A 20,804-nucleotide genomic window follows, 5' to 3' on the forward strand; every position below is an offset into this window, starting at 1 on the left:
CTCTATTAATTACCTCTGTCAGCCAGAGCCTCTTTTGGGACACAGTAAAAAAAAATAATCCAGCCTCAGTTTTACTAGAAGTACTAAAATCTATTTATGTTTTGATTATAAGATCTTTAAAAGGCCAGGTAGGAATTTTTTTCAGGGGCTATTTCACATGATTCTTCAAGCAATAACTTGCTTGTAAAATCTGTCTTTGACTTCATCTCACTATAAGTTATGCTGGAGTAATGTATGTAGAGTGCAGTTTAGTAAATATGAAGAAATTATTTAATCATCTAATTTTTTATTTGCTTTTTCTTGAACTGTGTCTGAAATTTAAAAAGCTACACTCTTATCAACCATATTTATAAAAATGAATTCTGGAGAATTCTGTAGCCTGCCTACTAGCACCCTACTCCCCAAATCATAAAGCTGCAACCAAGCAGAGATTACTTCCTGAAATGCAGCATTTGGTAAAAGGCAGCTGCCTCAGGGAAAAGGCATTTTGTTGATGTATTGAAGAAGGACCTCATCGGGGCAAAACTATTCAAGAATAATTCTCCAGGCAGCTATTCCATATGGACTTTTTCTTACTGCTGTTTAACATTGTCATTTGCTAGAAGAGAGGTAGATGGAAAAATACAGAAAGCACATTTGTCTAGATGAAAAACTGTCATCCCTTCAAGATCATTTTGGCATTTAGCTTTTTTAAGTATTTCCTATGAAATTGTGCTTCATATAACAAAATGTGTATTTTAGCAATGAGAGCAAGCAGGTGTTGAAGAAGGCATAAAAATTAAAATGCTGCCCAACAACTGAGTGATTTTTTGGGGTGTGTGCAGAGGAAAAACAACCAAAATAATTTTTGAAAGAAGTTCTATACAACCGTAGGATCATTATTTTTGAAAAGACCTTGGAAATCAAGTACAACCATAACCAACACTGCCAACACCACCTCTATATTGTCCCTAAGCACCAGCTCTCCACAACTTTTAAATACTTCCAGAGATGCTGACAGATCTACATTAGTAGTTAAGACAACTATAGTAAAGCTAAAGAAATCGTTATTTTCTTGGTCAATTACTTCTGTCTAACTTTTTTTTTAGTTTATGATAAATAGCTGCAACACAAGAGGATTTGTTCCTAGACAAGACATGTATATTTGCTTGGAAAAGACAGTAGGAAAACTTGCAAAATGTGGGGAAATATTTCCTCACTTTTTCAAATAAAACAGTTTAATCAAAAAAGTCACAGTTCTTATTTCTCATTTAACTGTGTTAACCACCTCAATGTCAACACAAGCTATAAACAGTACATTTTAATCATAAGTTAGTCCTAGTTATTTTTTTACCTCACAAAATGTATTGTTCTAGTCACCTTTATTGGGACAGGAAAAGGGCAGGGGGAGGTACAGCTGTGAACAATAATTTTATTCACAGCATATTGTAATGCACAAGGGGATTAACCAGTTCTTTCCTAGAAACTTATCTTGGTGCAGATTATTGTCATCAAAATTATGATTATCCAAGGCACATCTCCCTGGTAATATTCCAAGGCATTGTGCTCCTGAATGTTTCCAGACCCTCTGGCAAAATATCACAACACTGTAAGTTTAGGAAAAAATATGTAGGATTTTTTTACCTCTTCTTTTGGTGCATGGATTAGCTTGCCATTAGCAGTCAGTCTCCAAAACTGCTTTATACCTGCTAAAAATGTGTATTATTTATAGAATCCTGAAACCACCTGCTAAAAAAATATTAGAGCCTTGCGGGGAAAATACATTTCCCAGGTCATTATTCCTGAGAACTTTCAAAAATTTATCACCCCAGTCAGGACAAAATACACTATATAAGCCTCCTGCAAAAATATAAACTGCTTTAGATAGGACATATATATAGTAAGTGTATTCTGTATTCTTTCAGTAAGGATACAATGCTTTTCACCTCAGTAAATCTTCTTGGGTAGCAACAAGATAAAACAGATAAAGTTATTCTGTCAGACATAAAAATGGTGTGAGAACTGAAAATCTATGCCTTCTGCAATTTATGATTGCTGCCTAGCAGCAGCATGGATACTTCAAGAAGATATTCTGTCTCAAAGTACTTTGGAACTTCAGAAAGTTTCCTTGAACTTCATAAGATCCCTCAGAAAAAAGTAGTTTCTTTAGGGTATTTGCATGTTCTCATCCTTGGGAATTTCGTCCTCTTGTTTAACAGCTAGTTAGCAGAAGATCTATAGAAAACTGCTCATACATAATGTTTTTGCTGGGATTTCATAGCAAATGGAAGAGGAAAGTAAGCCTTGGGTATGTTATTTAAATTGGCCTTTTTCTTCTTCTTGGTGAGTTTTTTAAAGCATGCGTGGGATCTTGTGAGATATGGGGAAAAAAATGGCAAAGCAACATAATGATTCATCATGGAAAGCAGAGTTCATCCTGCATATATGAAAAAAACTGTAGGTGACTTTTTACCCACATATTTCCTAATTAGTGTTACTTAAGCCAACCATCCTAATTCTTAATCACTCTAAATATGGACAAACAAAAGTAGTGCTCCGAGGAGATCTAGGTTTTGGTTCTTTGTGTGTTCAAAGAGAATGCAGCAGTGACATTTGTACGTTCACTGAGGTGCCAATAATAACTTCAACTTCAGCTGACAATAAGTCAGGAAAATATGAAAACAGTTCTGTCTCGTATCTCAAGCAGAACAGAATGGTAGGAAGAAGCCATTGAGTTCAAGATGATTGCCTTTAATGCTGTGTGTTATCTAGTGCATAGCAGAAGGCACTTGAAAAACACCAGGGCAGCATTGCAAAAGAAGGTGAAAATGTGAGGTGATGAGTTTTTACTGACTGACATCACAACCTTGTTCCACAGGGAGCATGGGAACTCTTACAGGCATCTGGGTAAAGCAAGAAATATGGTGCCTAAGCAGCCACTTTGTGCAAAACAGATGCTAACCCAGAAAATCCCATGCTAGGTTTTTTCCTCCAGGTTCATTTCTCACAGGAGGCACCTACACACATGCATGCATTTATTCACACACATAAGAACCATTCCTGAGCTCACAGGAAACTCCTTATGGTTTTAAATCTCTGTATTGAACCTCAGGGCGTTTTGCATCTTTACAACAGATGAAAGGAGAAATAGATGTAGTTCTCCATTTCAGAGCAGGGAAAGCAGAGAAACATTTTGTGACAGTTTAATTTTGCTGCATGAGTGTGAAAATGGTGTGAGAAAGAACTGACTCACATATTTTTTTGAAGAAGCCCATCTTGTAAAAATTAAAACAATGACACACAAACTTACAGTAGTTATCTACAGAAGTATTCTCGTGGAGTTTTGTTGGACTGGAGGCAAAAAAAGACAGAAGATACTTAAAGGGAAAGAAGAATGACCCTGTGCACTCTGCAAGTTCCTCACTGTCTTGGGCCATGCAGGACTGCATACCTACAGGAAAAGGATTACACATCTACTCAAGAGAAGGCAGGCTAGAATCAAGACTAGACCTTGGGAAACAAAATACTAATTACAAAAAATAATTTTTTTGGTACAGTTCCATCAAAATGGAACTGTAGTAGTACTGCAGTTGTACTTCTCTTGTTTGTTCACAAGCTACCCTCACACTAAAGAACCAAATGTGTTTTAGTACATTCCGTAAATCTTTTCTCTGCTCTAACTGATTCTTCCATAGGTAGCTGAGATAGTGGGAACTTGCCATACCACTAATTTCTTTCATCTAAAATGACATTCTTATCTCTCTTGAGAAAGAGCATGAAGGCAAATCAACGAGTTTTCAAAATCTCAAAAATGCTTCACATATCAGAAAACTTCATTTTAATACACCTCTGTAGAGGGCTGGCACAAGTTCCATTCCCATTATAATAGAAAGTAGAAGTGTAAGAGAAAATTTTTTGTTGAATAATTTTTGCATAGTAAATATTTCAAATTTTCTAAGTGAAAGCTACAAACAAGCTTAGAAGTGTATTTCAAAATAAGGAGTGTGGATTAAATTGTCTTACTGAAGCCAACAATTTCTGTTGCTGCTCAGGAGAATTATCATTTCAATATCTTGTCTATCTATTATCTTTTTCCAGGTTAAATTCTTTGGCTTGATTATACTTATAGCACTGTAGTTGGAGGGAGGGAAGAAATCCAATCAGGATGCTTAAAATACTGTATAAGTACTTTGTGTAAAGTTCTTACCTCTATTAATCAGTGTTAGAATGTACCTAAAACACCTCACAGGATTTAGAGCATTTTGGACTAGCTCCATCCTGGTTCCCTGGGATACATGGCATTTCCAAGATTCTGCATTTATGCCATATATTCCCTGAGATATACAACATTCCTAACATTCTGTGTCAGCTGTATGGCATTTGGACATTTCTAAATGGACAGCTAAAATGGGCAGTGCAAGAAGAGATGACCAGCACCAGATGACAACTTTTGGAATTCCTGCCTGCTGTTACACTCATCATTTTTAGCCTTCTGTTAAATTTTAGCAGAAATCTGCAGCCCTGATGTTGCATTACCTCTTCACATCCTGATCAGTCTTGTACTTATGGGTGCATGCTGGAGAAAAGTAACTGCATCCAGCAAGTGTGGAGCAGAGGAAATGTGGAGCGGGCTTTGCAGCTCGTGCCAGCAAGTGGATGTGGAATCCATCCAGGCCCATCCCTCCACAGCACAAGCCGCTCTCCTGATTACCTCATCTCATGTGGAAAGGCAAAATGAGCCAAGATAGCCTGTAGTCTTTGCACAGGCTGACATAAAGATCTCCTCCTGCATATGTAGTCACAGTTTGAAGGTTGATATTGTCATTTTCCATGGCCTGTTTAACAGAGGTTTCCCAGTGCTTCCTAGTGTAGACAACTTTTGTAACGAAACGGACATGGGAAAGAAGAAAACCAGGAGTAGATGATAAAACAGTTTGAGCATATGTTCCCAGAATGCAGGAACCTCCTAGTCTCTGCAAACATATAAAATGAGTCAGAATGTCTAGGTTAGGGTGGGTTTTTTAAATAGAAGGAAAGAAAATGTAGTTACAACAAATATTTAGCAAACTGCTGCAACATACTTATCATTCTCCGAATGCTCAGTTTTAATGCCCACAAAGAACACCTGCAACCAGCTGGATACAGGCCTAATCAATTCCAAAACACTGAAGACATTTTTCCTTCTCATTTTCAGATGCTTACAGAAACAAGGCTCTGAAACAAGGCTGGGCAGACTCTCCCATGCACAGCATCCTTCAAATTTTGTGTTAATCACAAGATCTGCATCAGTTGTGAGGCTTTGTTCTCAGCACTTTCAGCTCCATTAAAGTGAAAAACGATGTGAGTATGCACAGTTCCTGACACTGATAATGTTTTACAGTTATCACACATCAAAACACATACCAGGCACAATTGTGTATAAGAACTACTGAATTATTTTCTAGATAAGGTAGAGTGACAGGTAGTACAAATAATTCATTATTTATGTACCTGTCTGACATTGTGATGTTGATTTAGAGAGTTAAAATTTCATTACAGATAGGTTTTTTCCCCCACAATGCACTACTCCAATATTTTAGCAGAACAATAGATTTCACACTTCAAAGGAATTAGTAGTAAAAGGCTACATACACTGAAATGGAAATTACTATATAACAGAGGGGACCAGGTCTGCAACATAACTGTGCTGATAAAATCTGCCCTATATTTCAATGGTGCTTTCTACTCAAGAATGAAGATAATGGAAAAGAGGAAAACAAGCAGCATGGTTATTGGTAGGGAATAGTAGGGCAATAGGGAATAAAAAAGGGTTGATAGAGGAGGTAAAAGGAAGAAAGCAGGCAGAAACTTGATGAAGAAGTTAGACAAGCACTAAAGACACAATAAAAAAAAAAAAAGAGAAAGAAAAATCAGAGTGAGGAAGAAAGCCAAAAGTCCGGGAAGAAAAGGAAATGAGAAAACTTGAGAGGCAACAGAGAAGAGCAGTTGGAAATAGAATGGGCAGCATGGGTTGGTGATACCAGGAAGGCAGGGAAAGATTGGTGTGAAAAAGAAACGGGAAGGAATGAAGGGAGTGGACAGGGCAATGGGCTATAAGTATGAATGAGAGAAGAGCAAGAACCAAGGTGGGTACAGGACACAGGATAGAGATGCAGAGACTATGGAAGGGTAATAGATACCTAAAGGAGCAGACAAGGAAAAAAAGAGAGAGAGGAAGAGTGTGTTGGGGACTACTAAAACTGCTAGTGGTAACAGATAGAGCAGGAGGGTCCTCAGCTCAATTTCAGGTCTTGCTGTAGACTTCTGTACCTTCTCTGTTGCCTTCTTTTTTTTTCTTTTTGTTGTCACCTTTTTCCTGTCTAGTGGAATAGATGCAGACTAAACCAATGTGTTTATATCTGAGTGGATATAAGGGATTTCACACAAGAGATAACAGGAGGGCTACTTCTATCAAATGCACAGTGAATGATTCCTTTTTCTCTATCAGTGTGCCAAGATTTAGATGTTTCAAGTTTTGTAAGAACAGACTGTTCTCTACATTCAAAAGAAGAGGAAATAGACAAGGCAGATTCTCCTCTGCTTACCAAACCATGCTTCTGTTAAATACTCTGTTAATATCTCCTGGGGTTGTTCAGGTAATGTGTTCAGTATTTAAACCAAACTCACCTTCTGTGACTTTTTTTACATAAATTAAATTCACTACCACAGATCTGCACATTCAAAGTCTGTGTGTGTGAAATTTGAATGCTACTTGGGAAAATTATAATCAAAATGAAGGCATAATACAACTCCAAAGGAATGACCACATACACCTTCATCAATTAAATGTCTTGAGCATAAACATACTGTGTTCTTATGGTGACATTATGGGTTGTCAAAACAATTAGTTATGATTATACAGGTCCAACCATAAGTTTATTCATTTCTCAAGACAGCCAAGTGTTCTTTTTATTTTAATTAAAATAATTAAAGTGTTGTCCCTGAAATTGACTTAAATAGTGTTGTATTATTGATAGGATTTGTAATAAGTCATCTCTTTTCATTTGTATTCTAAGACATGCCTGGTCAAGTTATGTAATTCTTCATTGCTCTGGCATTATAGCTAACATTTTTGTATGCAAGACTGTGGTGTTTTCAGCATTATATAATCCATTAAATACACTGTAATGGTTTGTGGGTCTTTTGTTATTTGTCAACTAAGTATAATGTGAAAATGAGCTACACACTGACATAAGAGCAATCCACTGCAGGTGGCCTTTTGGAAAATATTGGCTTCCCTACATTGCTTTGCTTTGCAGCCATATGGAAGAGCAACATTTATTTTCTTGTCCTTAACTCCTCAGTTAAAGTACTTCAGTTTGTTTGACCTTTGTTGGTCTGTCTTCCACCTGTGTATTTTTAAGCCAAATGCTGCTGAAGTGAGTGTTGAACTCAGCACACTTAAGTGATGGGCTTGCAGAGAAAGAGCTCTGCTGACTATTGATCAGTGTATGTCTACACTTAGAATTAACCTACTCATCAAGGCTGCTCTTCATTACAAACTAATTTTTATGGCTTTTGATGGCAATTTATTACTGGATATGGTGAATATAAAAGGAGGCTCATATCACACGTAACAAGATTATTCTATCCTAGTTTATACTTAATATGGTAAAAACATATTTCTGTTTGAACTTTAGGGATGAAAATATAGCTCATTACAGTAATACAGTAAAAAGTAAAGGACATCCACTCTTCAAATTTGCTTTGGTTTTGGTCAGAATATGCTGAGTTGGAAGGGACCCACATCCAGTCCAACTCTTGGCCCTACATAGGACACTCCAAGAGTCACATCATGTGACTGAAAGCATTTTCCAAATATTTCTGGTATTCCATTTTAAATATGGGAATTTCATCTCAAATATTAGATATACTTGTATAAGCATTCATTTAAGACTGAGGAGAAATTAACCCAATTCTTTCAGAAAGCTAGTTATAGAGAAATAATTACTCAGAATTCAACTGCTTGTCATGGTGCAGAGCCCTGCAAAATTCCCAGCTGCATAAATCTGTGTATAAATCAATTTCAGAATAATTAAACAGCTCTGTTATTTTAGCCAGAGCCCTTTGGGACAGGTTTGAGCCAACAGCAATATTTGCTTTTTCAGTAAGTTTCTCTCAGGCTTTTTCTAAGGAAAATTTTAACTGATGCTTTACTGCTCTGTTGTTAGTTGTGGCTTTTGCATGATAGGGATTCTCTCTCCAAAAAAAAAGCATGTAAAAATTGTTTGCCTTGCCTAGGTGATTTCAAGTCAACCTGTGAACTAAATGTCTTCCTATTCAGTCATTAATAAGACTTTGATAGTAAAACCCATTAAGATATGAGACTTATTTTGTCCAAAGTAATTTCTTCCTTTAAAGCTGATGTGTCTGCCTCCTCCTCAGGCTCAGAAATGTGCTGCTACAGTGAAATGTTGTTCCCAGCTTCCTAAGGAAAGGAGGCAGGATGCAAAGCCAGGCTGCAATGCCATTAGTTAGACAGTCTGGTCCTATGGAGACAAATGATTCAGAGGGATCCACCAAAGCAGTAACACAAACATGTCTTCTCCACATGCCTTCTATGAAGACTTTTTCTCAGGGCTATGTCTCAGACCAGTGAGGAACAGGATTAGGACTCTGAGGGAATGATTGTTATTATTTTTTCTATAAGATGGTTTGAATTCAAACTGGTGTGATGAATGTCTCTGTTCAGCTAGCTCTGTGAATCCAAATGTTGAATTCCAGAATTTATCTGAAGATTATATTATGCAGAAAACTAGCAGTGACTACTTAAAGTGTGTGCTATCCAAATTGTCAAAAAGAAGACTTACCATGAGATTTTTATACCCTGTCTGGATCAATTGTGTAAAACAGTCTGATCAGCTTTAAAGTTCCTCATCAGGATCTTAAAAAACCTTCTGGAAAAGACTTTGAGATAGATAAAACATGTTCAAAATATATGGATTTATGCAAAGTTCCAAACAGGAAATCAGTCTTGAAAAGAATGTGCAGCAGAGAAAAATATGTCTCCAAGTCCCACTGCTGGTTGCTCAAATATATTTAATATCAGCCATTCTGCTGTGATTTAATTCAGACAACTCATGCATCAGCTTTTGTTACTTAACCATCTTCCAGGCTTATTATGTTCCTAAAGATCAATAAATAATCCTTGGTTTTGAAAACTCTATCCAAAGTCCCTGCTACTTCAAAGTCATTACAACTCCCTGAAAGAGAGCCTGCAGTGGAAACTGAAACAGGTTTTATCTGTCAGGTTCATCCCATGGAAAATCCCTCTGTCTGTGCCTTGATAGGTCCAAGTCATCAGTATAGACAATCATCAATTTCTGTGTACATGCTCTGGATTTGGAAAATCTGCTATAGAACAAAACAAAATGAGGACAGAGGAGCTCTAATCTGACTACAGAAATCTCAGCCCTGAATGTGTTTTCATGGATAATGTAAACAACCAAAGTCAATAAAAGAACATTTTGACCAGTTACCCTCCATTTTGTCTCTTATTTATGATTTCACACTATATCAAACTTTAACTTAATACTTGGCCTGTGAAATATTCTGATGAGATATTGATGGGACTGGCTTCATTATTAGTCATCACGTAATCATTAATTCACCTTGTGTAAGCAAATTATAAAACTGACTGAAATAGATATTTTTTTAATTATTATTTTTATATGTATACACACACTTATGAAGTGGCTGGGTTAGCATAACTGTATTTCACCTCTTCATGTGGTGGAGAAAAAAGATATATAGAAAACAGTTTGAGTGTTAATATACTAGAAAGTTTAAGAAATTCACACTTCCCTTCTGCAATACCCCCCAAATTCTATTTATGGTGAAAAACTATTAAACTTCAGAGACTCCTTCTATGAGATTTTTCCATTACTTTTCACCATTTTATTTTAGCTGAGATACTAAACCTCTCCCAGTGAAAGTCATCACATCCATATTCCTCAAAGTTATGCAGAGCATAAGGAATTTTCATCTCCTCCAAATATATTGTGCCACAAACCCATGCTCCCTCCAATGTGCTGTGGCTCCTGAGGAGATGGTGGCAGGTGGAGATGGATGATCCTGGCTGAGAGGCAATGCCCCTGCTCACAGCATGATCACCAAGGTACCTGGGGCTCCTGGCTTTGTTCATGGCAGCATCCCTGCATCTTGCAGGAGGGCTGTGTGGCAGCCTCCTGTTCTGTGCTGGTGCTGTGCTCTCTGAAGAGAAGAGCACTGTTCCTTTATTGGAGCAGCAGTATCTGGCACAAACTGCAAGCTGTGAGCACCATTATACTGGTGTGACCACATAAAGTTCTGCTCTGTTCAGCTCTGCAGGTTATGTATCGCATGGTCCTGTTCACACTTGTATTTAAAAACAGTTTTTTTTCAGAAAAGCTCTGTGGGATCTGGGGACTCTTTATGCCATGTAAGTTCAAGATAGTACTAATATGGTTTTAAAAGCCACATGCAGATCTTATTCTTGAGGCTGCTGAGGTCATTGAGATTTTGCCATGCTTTGATGGGATAGAATGGGGCTCATGCCAAACAGAGGAAAGTTATTTTAAATGTTTTAAGGTTATTTCAGATTTACACTGTGATATTTCATGGCAAATTTTAACTACAAGACAGCCTGTGTATGTCACATTCTGAAACAGTGGAGTCAGACAGGAGTGCCTGTAGGAATCCTTTCTTGCAGAGGGTGAGGTAAATAAGGAACTCATTCATCTGGATAACAGTGGGTCAGGAAGGTGAAGTTTCTGTGTCAGCCTCAGAACATGAAGGCTTTGAATGTAGGCTAGGTCTCTGAATAATCATATTGGTTGAAATCAGGAAAACTATCCAGAGACATCTCTTTAGACATGTAACTTGTGCTCATTGACATGGCCTTCTCAAAACATTGCAGTCTGTGCCTTCCATCCAATCCAAGTGCCAAAGGATGAACTACTTAAGACACTGCTGGAATATATTAGTCACTTAAACGTGGCACTGGCTGTCCTGAATGAGGAGGAACACAGTTTGCTAAATCAGAAGAACTGTTTTTTCCCCCCACACATATTTTCTGTCTCCTCATTATTAGTAAAGTTGGTAAGTATTAAGGGAGGGAGCTCTTGCCTACCTTTTCTGCAATAAATGTGTGATTCAGGGCACATTTTCTTTTCACAAAGGCAGTTATGAATTATAATCAGACCCAATCTTCCTACCAGTAAAGGAGGGAAGGAGGCCTGAAGAGGAACTATGTAATTATAATTGAAGTGGGAGAGGAAAATAAAGATTCATGCTGGGTTCAGCATTTCATAGCTTTCCAATGTTTGACTTTGCATTCTTGATGTGTTCTTTAAATGCAGTTTGTCTTCAGTCATGTATGTTACAAAGCACTATACTGAAAGTTCAGATTCTTTCATGTACCATATTGACACCTATTTGTTTCATTACTATTATTTTGTAACTTTTAAAACACTGCACAGATCTTTCCTCCTTGGTCAGACAAAACAACTCATAACAGTAGTAAATTTTATTGGTTTTACAGTAGTAGACTATTTACTATAAACCAGTCATAAAAAGGAGATGGGGAACTACTACTCTATATAATAAAATACTCTCCTGGAGCAAATAAATGACAAGTGAAAATTCAGGGTATATACAGGTTTTGGGTGTGAATGCTGAATGCAGTAATGAGCCTTTCTGCTGGTTTTAGCCCAGACTCTGGCCTTTCTGAACATTTTTTCCTCTGCTGATTCCTTACTCCAGTCTCAGCACTTCTCCTTTCCATCTCTGAATCTGGACAAATAGCCTTTCCTATTCCTGCTTCTAAACCTAAGCGTCTCATGCTCTTCTCCTCCTGCCTGTTTTGCACTAAACCATTAACATACCGTGGGTGTTTTTGTCAATATAAACCTCTCTTTCTTCCTTTTGGCAGCATGATAAGAGGGCCTTTTCTCTAGTGAAACTTAAGGAGATGAGTAAAAGCAGGGAACACACCTCCCTGTTTTCAATAACACAATTTGCTAAAGCTCTCAGAAGAAACAACTTTGATAGAAATCTTGCTCAGCACCTACAAGAGCTTGTTCACTACTGGCAATCATTCATCTAACATTCAACACATCTTTAATGAATATGTTTCAAAAAGGTTATTTTTAGACTGAAAGGTTATTTTTGAAAGACTTAACATTACAAGGAAGAAAGTAAGTTGCAGAATAATCTTTTACATGCCAGGCTTGTGAAATACAGCAGAGCAGTAGTTTTTCAGATTCGTGCAAAGAAATGATCTTTCACCAAAAATATACACAGACAGATGGAAGCTAGGTGGATTAAAATGAATACAAGTTCTCCAATCCATTCTCTACTTAAATCTTTGAAAGAAAAGAGTCATAATCAAGTATAAATTAAGAGACTTCCCAAAGGGTTTATAATTGATTTCCAGTTCACTCTGACCAGTATTTTTCAGCTATCCAGTTGACTATTTACTAGCAGAAGTCTTTTCTTTTGCCTACAGGGGGACTATCCCTGTAGGGACACTATCACTCAAGATTAGCAGAAATAGCTCACAACATCTCAGAAACTGGAATTTATATATTTAAGGAATATTTGCCAATTTTCAGGACAAAGAGAGCCTGTAGTTATTTTAACAAAGTGCACATATTTGCCTGTACTATACTTCAGGCTTATAAAATAACTTTGACAGCCCATGTCTAAACATGAGGATAAAACCTGGATAATGCAAAAAACACACGACACTGTGCTATTAAGCATCCAGAGAAGGTTTTTTCCCTACCTGAAGAGCACCTACAGAAAGCAAAATGTTCTTCTTACATCCCAGGTGTGATGATTTGTCTCTGATCACTTAAGACATGGCATAGGAAGATTCAAATGGGATTTTGCTGGATTTTTCACACCTCGAGCTAATTTCAAGGCAGGTGTATTTAATAAGGCCAAATTTCATAGTCTCCAAGAAATTGCACCTCTAGAGAGATGAGCATGATTGCAGAACCACCACAATTAACAGAAAGAGTTTCAGGCTGAAAACATCTCCCGCTGTCAGGTTTTCCAGAACTCTGTGGTAACACCAATAATTCACCTAGATTAAGCCTCATTGTATCAAACTTTGAATAAAAATGGCTCTGATATCACAGCTTTCATATTGCTGAAACAGAGGGCAGGACCACCTCTGGCTGTGACAATCTACATATCAGAAATTGATTGACAGCGCTCATCAGAAAAATATAAATATACCTAAAAGAAGGTAAAGGAGTCAGAATGTGGTTTTCACTTGTACCTATGTAGTCAGGTGCCCTCATGGGTAAGAGCTGTAAAGATATACCTTGGAATTCACCTAGGAAAATGTGGGGAATTCAGTTCTGCTGTGTCAGTAAGGAAGTTGAATGCTTTCTATGAAGAAATGACCAATATCAGCCTTTTGTCACAAGGTCCAAAGGAGCTCATGGCTGCAGAAACAAAGAATTTCAAAATGCTCAGAAATGGATTTTGCAAGTCATGCTCTGAACCTGAAAGAGTGTGGGAATCTGAAAAAAAAGTTATAGCATCACATAATGGTTTGGTTTTAAGGTGACTTAAAGATCCTCTAGTTCCAACCCTGCCATGGGCAGGGACACCCTTTACTAGACTGAGTTGCTCAGAGACTCATCCAGCTTGGCCTTGAACATCTCCTGGGATGGGGAGCCCACAACGTCTCTAGGCAACCTCTCTGGCAAAATAGGAGATACAAATTGTAGAAATTGAATTCTTCTATAATGAACAACAAAGTTGTACTGATAATGAACCCTTCAAAATTAACTTATGTATATATGTATATATATGTTGATTCAGCAGAGGGAACGGGAAAAAAGCAGGGAAATTACAGTGACAGTCTAAAACTTACAATATCAGATGCTAACCATTTGTAGTAAAAGCTATAAATCAGTTGGGAAAGCAGATGTGACAGGTGTGTTTCAAAGATTTTCCCCTTACATGCAAGAAAATAAAAAGGTATTTCCTTGGTTTAGTGAAATAGATACAGATGCATAATGATTTTAGTAACTATTTTTACGAACTTCCCACTCCCTGAAAAAAAACTTCTACCACTCTCTGCAACATACTTGGTTGTTTCTTGGAGGCTTTGTTTGGATTTTGTTTCTATTTTTCCCTTCTGGATCCTAATATCATAATATCATGTTTGTATGGATTTATCAGGCATTATTTCCTCACTCTTCCAAATAAATCTGAGTAAAACAAGGAGCCTGTCAAATGCAGCTGTAACACAGAATTTTTCTTCTGACTGCATCTTCCTTTCTTATAAACAGAAACAGTAATTTGTCACAGAAAAAGAGTTTATCTTCCTTGCACATGGAACAAATCTGACCATGAATTCTCTTGAGAAATCAGAAAGTAACTTCCTTGGGCTTATTTCCTTCATGGTGTCACTCAGATAAAAAAAAAATTAAAATATTGTAGAATTATTCTGTCCATTTTTGTGGTCACATTCTGTTACTTTATCTTCCACACTGCAGCCATCTTTTGTATCAGCTTGAACCTCTCTAGCAAAATGGAGCTGGTTCCTTAGATCTGCCTTTTATTTATTTTTGCAATATAAGACAAAACATGTGCTGTTTCATTCTCGCTCTGACTTTCCTTTCTAGGCACGTTTCTTCTTTATCTCTGTTCTGATACTCTGATATCTAAAAAGATACTAATTCATATTCAATTCACCAATTTGATTTTTTTCCCACTCATACATCACTGCTTGCATCATTGCCATGTGCAAGCACAGTAAGAAAACTGTGAGCCAAACAGGTTTTTTGGCCAACACAGCACAATTTATTCTAAACATTTTATTAACTTATGAAGTATCTTACACATTATTTTAGAATCTGTGAGAGGTTCTGGCAACATAAAAATAATCTAGTTTACCCATTTTTTGATCATTGTAAAACTATATTTTTTATTTTTTCCTCCCAACTGGAACAGCAAAAACTTCGAATTATTGAGATACCCTTGGAAAGAGAATATTCAGTGCATGATGGGGGAGGCCATTTTCCATCACTGAGAGGAGAAACAGCCTCTAGGTACCAGGAGTATCTCCTGATCTTTTCTGTTGGACAAACTGTTGCTGAGCTGGAACACTGTTCCTGAAGAAAAAGTTATGCTAGTTAAATAGTGTTCTCTGTTTTCTTCTAACAGTCTCATTTTCATTAAGCTAGTGCTGATGTCAGAGGATTTCTCCCTGTTTAACATTCCTATCAAAAACCTTTCATTGACTCCAGAGACTAGTAGGTGTTATTTCCTGAAATAAACTAAAAAATATTTATTAATCTTAATATGTCTGAATTTGCTGTGACAAATATGTAGTTATAAAAACAGAAAATAAAGTATTTGGGCATAGTAGAACAAATGTGTTATATTTCCCTATTTGCAGAAAATATAGAAAAATTTAGGAGCAAAATAACCACGGATTACCAGGCATATTCCACTTTGTTTTCACTTACTCTTACGGAATTAAAAATGTTTTAAAATAATTCATAATGAAAGTAGAGAAGTCAAGTCCTATATTCAGATCCCAATATTCAGATTAAATTATTGAGAAAGAAAATTTGGTAGTCCTGACTTGCTACCTGCACTATGGACATTACTGTCCATGGTAATACATCTCCTTATGAAAACAGGGCAGAATTTGTAACTGCATTTTAGTTACATGATAGATAATCAGTTCTTCTCCAAAAGCAGACACAACAGGGTACACACCTGAATGCTTAGTGTCACATTTTTTGTGCCTTTGTTATTTTAGAAGAGAATTTAAATGACTGATTTGCAATGCTAACCATGGCCTCCACGGTCTGGTGAAGGACATACAAATTTATTTATTAAAATAATACCACTTTTTCAAACAGCACACTACTATACTCTGCATTCAAGTCTCTTAATTCTGTCACCTTAAAAAAATAAACAAAAAATATTGAGAAAATGGTATTGCTAAATAATGTTTTAGCTCATCACTTAGCTCATCATAACTTAGCTCATCATTTCTTCTACACACTCCTGTGAAACTCATTTCTTTATTGTTTGACAATTCTGGTACATTCTGCTAAAGTATTTTTAAAAAATCCCCCAGGATAACACAGCACTGTATATGAGATGACTTATTCTTTGAGTTGGCATCTGATAATTGAGATTGATCTTGTTCATCCTTTACTGTTTGTTAAAGGATGGTGCAGTAACAGCTTGCTCGCCTACAATTTAAGCCAGAAAACATGGTTCTGCCAAAATGTGCCAGAAGCAGACCTTGAGCCAAATCATAAGAAACCAGAGACAAATTCATGAAACTCATCCCTCAAGGTGTCCAGAACACAGCCTGTCTGTGTGCTGCCACAGGATGTCACTGATGTTCCACTTGCACGTCACAAACAATTAAAAGTGATCTGGGAACAGAATCTCCCACAGGTGTTGAGACACCATCAATAAAATCCTTTAATAAAATCCAGCTTAATGAGAAACCTAACAGCTGAAGAGGTATCACTGGCTAGTTTAAAACCCAAAGAGTTGTATGGGGTTCATGTGGCAGGAGTTTGGTAGCAGGGGGGCTACAAGGGTGAGAAGCTGCTGAAAGCTTCCCCTTGGAATGGCAGCTAAGATGGACCCACTGCTGGCCAAGGCTGAGCCCATCCGCAATGGGATAACAGATCTAAGGAGGGGGAGGCAAGCTGCACAAATGGCACTTTGAGCCACTGAAGAGAGGAGCGAGAGAGAATGTGTGAGAGAAACGGCCCTGCAGACACTGAGGTCAGCAATAAGGAGAGGCAGGAGGAGTTCCAGGTGCCAGAGCAGAGGTTCCTCTGCAGCCCCTGGTGAGGCAGCTGTGCCCTTGCAGCTGGTGGGGGTTACATGCTGGAGCAGCCTGCTCCTGTGGAAGAGACCTTGTGGAAGAGACCAGTGCTGGAGCAATCTGTAGAGAATCCTCTGGGAAGGACTTGTGTTTGAGGGGTTTGGAAGGGACTATCTCCTGTGGGAGGGACCCATACTGGAGCAGGGGAGGAGTGTGAGGAGTCCTTTCCTTGAGGAGGAAGGAGCAGGGGAGACAATGTGTGATGAGCTGGCTGCAGCCCCCATTCCCTTTCCCCCTGCACCACTGATGAGGAGGAGTTGGAGAAATTGTGAGTGAAGTCAGGTCTTGGAAGAAGACAAGGCTGGGGGAAGGCGTTTGCCAGATTTGGTTTTGTTTCTCATTACCCTACTCTGATTTGGTTGGTAATTAATTAAACTTATTTCCTCAAGTCAAGTCTGCTTTGCTCATCCCAATCACTGGTGAGTGCCCTTATATCTCAACTCATGAGCCTTTCTTTGTATTTTTATTCCCTTTTCCAGCCAGGAAGGGGAGCAACAGAACAGACTTGGTGGGCATCCTGGCATCCAGCTGTGTTCCAGCCCAGCACAAGAGTCAACTCAGCTGGAGAATAATTTAGAACTTGAATCTGCAGCTGGGGAAAATCTCATTTTACACTGTACCATCACCATGTTAGCGGCATGTTGTGATATGAAATCCTGACCTGCCCAGGTCACCGAATTCCCATTTCCAAAAGCTGCCCATTGGTAAAAGGTAGCAGCTTTTCTGAACCTTACTTCTTGAGGCTAGGGGAGAAATTGTCAAAAAATAGCTAAAAGATCACATAAAAAAAACCTGGGCTGTTAGAGCCAAAATAAATATTTTAAATAAATAATTCTCTTCATAAATGTGTCAAGGAGTTTATAACAGTCCTATTTTATGGGCTCTAAGCAGTTTCTGATTTTTCTTGACATTTTTATATCTTCTATGGGAAAGAAAAAACATTTTGTCTTTAAGGGAAAGTTTTGACATCTTCATTATCTTACAAACAAGAAATGAGAAGCTAAGACAGCAGTATGAGAGTCTGTCTTTATTTAAAATTCAAACTTCTTTTCTTCTACTTAGTTCAATTTCCTCTTTCCATTATTACTTTCCTCAGAGATTTTTTACTGATAAATTTTGAATTAACCATTCAAGACAGCAAAGTCATACTAAAACATAATTTATGGCACACCATAATGACCTCCCATCACTAACCTCACTCAGGGTTTAATGAAGAAATCCAGCTGTGCCTACCTTGGATTCCTGCCCTGAAAAACCCTGAAAACCATCACTAATCTTAATAAAATATTTTCACCTCTCAAGACCAGGTGCTTATATTAATCATATTGTCCATGTGGCTTGGGTCATGTTTGCCTGTACATGTGCACAATAGTATCTAAAGCTATTTTGTTACACTATATGTATTTACCTATCCTCAGATGTCTCAGCCCCAACACCCCACACATCTGTTTTGTTTAGCACTTCAATATTGACAAGAACCCAAGAAGGATTCTGGTGGTGCCTATCTGGTACAGTAGCAATATCTTCACTGCTCCTTTAATCTGCCCTCAGATTACATAATCCAGGCCACCATCAGGAATTAGGAGTTTTTATGGAAGACAGAAGCATTTGTCCTCAGGAGCAAAGGGCCACTGCTTACAACAACTGACTTTGCAAGAGATAATTTTTCAGTTTGAGAAAACTCCCTGAGACCTGTTACAGCAGCAGAGACAAAGGGGGAAAATCAGATACCAGTTATTGCAGCAGCATTGCTGTTTCTTTTACTGGCTGCTTTATCTATCTTGTTGGGCTGGTAGTTGCACTGGTAACTGCTGATATTCTCAGTCAATGGTTTTTGTGCTCCCATGGTAACAACGAGCATCCATGTGCATTAGAGTTAGAAACCTTTCCAAAGTTGACATCTTACATGGATTACTAGGATTGTCTCAAACCTTTAGAGGCAGATGGGAAAAGTAAATCGAGGAAAACAATCAGCATAATACAAGATTTAAAGTAACTTTTCTTCTGAAAGATGTTTCATGGGATTTTTTCTGTTTCTTTGAATGATTTGACACAAACAGCAAAGAAAATGCTGAAAGGGGAAAGTCATGCATACCCCCTACCCTTTGTGATAGGTAGAAAGAGAATATAATGCTGAAAGTTTCTCTCTTACAGAGATATTCTTTTTTTTCCTTTTTTAAATGGTTGGAAGGAATCTGGACTATGTTCTGTATTTGTCTCTCAGAAGCCCTTTGTCATCTATTGAAAAGCATTATTTTCTGCTATGATTTGGCTGTTAAGGAAGAGATAACTCTTCAATTCCCAAAAGTGCTACATTTGTCCTTCCATGTACATTTAAAACAGTGGCTAAGATACTATCTCAGTTAAGGGATTAAATACTTTCACCATTCATTTGGCCATAACCTACCTAATCTGTACCTTCCTTTCTAGGTAAGCACAGCGTATGGAATAATTGAATTTACAGTTTTCTAAATGTCTTTTTCAAATCTCACATCAGTATCTACAGAATCCCTCTTGTTGTGCAATAATTCAGTTGACTCCTGTGTAGTACTGTCGTGGTTTGAAAGGAAATGAAGTTTTTTGTGATGGTGTGGGCAATCCAATCAGTGTTCAGATTTAATATTGGCACCTGGTTTGTCCACTGAGGGCAGGATACGCCTCTGAGAACACAGGGGTTAAAAGCTGTGATCTCCCAGGGGAACTTCCTCTTGGAGTCCCGCTGGAGAGTGAGCAGACCCCCCCCTGCCCAGATCTGGCTGGGCAGGGGGGGAGGGGAGCCATGTGGGCAGAGAGAGAGGTAGGACAGGCCTGGGCCCAAGGGTGGAGGAGAACATTGCAAGGGCTTCGGGCAGCCATCCTCCATTCCCCCCCCCCCCGGAGAGGGAGAGAGAGAGACAGAGCCGGTGCCGGTGATAGTGGCCCGGCGTGAAGGAGAGGGGGGGGTGCCCAGCAGGGCAGCCAGGCGTGGGAGTTGACGAAGTAAACCGGCAGAGAGCTCGGGACTTTTAACCCCTCTGAGGAAGATGAGAACCTTGCAAAAGCTGAGTCCTCCTGAAGTTGATGAGATTGAGAAGCTGTTGAAATTGAGAAGATGTTAAGAAAATTCTAGGTGGGAGGAGATGATGGAGTGGCTTTGGGCTGGACTTTTCTTGTGTAGCCACAGCAGAACCACGGGTGTTTCTGTGCCACAGAGACTGCATTCTAGGGGGAGGCGATGGCTCAAAGCCAAGAGAGTGCAGTGATGTGGAGGAGTGAACAGAGACGACGGGTGAGGAGGGTGGTGGTGGTGCCCTCCGTCTCGAAGAAGAGAAGAAGACGATCTCTGTTCAAGAGACCCCTCGGCCCCAGGGGGTGAAATTTGGGGGGGACAGGTGTCCCAAAAGGAGAAGGACTGTGCTCCCTTTGGAACTGGTCAAAGTATCCTTAAAATGAAAAACCCTAGAAGCAGCTCTGATCCATGTGCAGTGGTGAGAGCACTGGACATGGAAGGCGTGTGGCGCAAGAGGGACTTCTCTCTCCTCAAGAGACTGAGAATCGACTGTCTGAAGGGTGGTAATGAAATTGGAAATTTGGTGGGGGGAGGAGGAAGAATTTTGGAAGGTTTTCATCTTATGTTCTATTGTGTTTTGTGTGTCTTCCTTTGTAGTTGTAGGTTAATAAATGCTTTTTTTTCTTTTTAACCTTAAGTTGGAGCCTGCTTTGCTCTGTCTCTGATCATATCTCACAGTAGGTGCCAGGGAAGTAGGTGTTCTCGTGGGGGCACTGGTATTGTGCCAGGCTTAAACCATGACAAGTACCCAATGTATTAATGTATTATACTCAACAAGACAACCAAACAAAAAGTACACACAGCTTGGAAACACTTCTGGCATGTGGAGCAGAGAAGAATGGGTACCTGCAACAAGATTTGGGCCTGGGA

The 20,804-nt window shown here is 38.6% G+C and overlaps 1 long non-coding RNA gene across 1 annotated transcript in view; it reads left to right on the forward strand.

The window, feature by feature from the left end:
* The window catches only part of LOC127059594 (uncharacterized), an 876,248-nt gene extending 855,677 nt beyond the window's left edge, over window positions 1-20,571 (forward strand). Inside the window, exon 2 of the long non-coding RNA XR_007777542.1 lies at window positions 20,486-20,571. This is a non-coding gene — a long non-coding RNA (uncharacterized LOC127059594). The remainder of the gene's footprint in view (window positions 1-20,485) is intronic.
* Window positions 20,572-20,804: the final 233 nt, after the last annotated feature.

Source organism: Serinus canaria, chromosome 4 (assembly GCF_022539315.1).
Source record: "Serinus canaria isolate serCan28SL12 chromosome 4, serCan2020, whole genome shotgun sequence".
NCBI lineage: Eukaryota > Metazoa > Chordata > Aves > Passeriformes > Fringillidae > Serinus > Serinus canaria.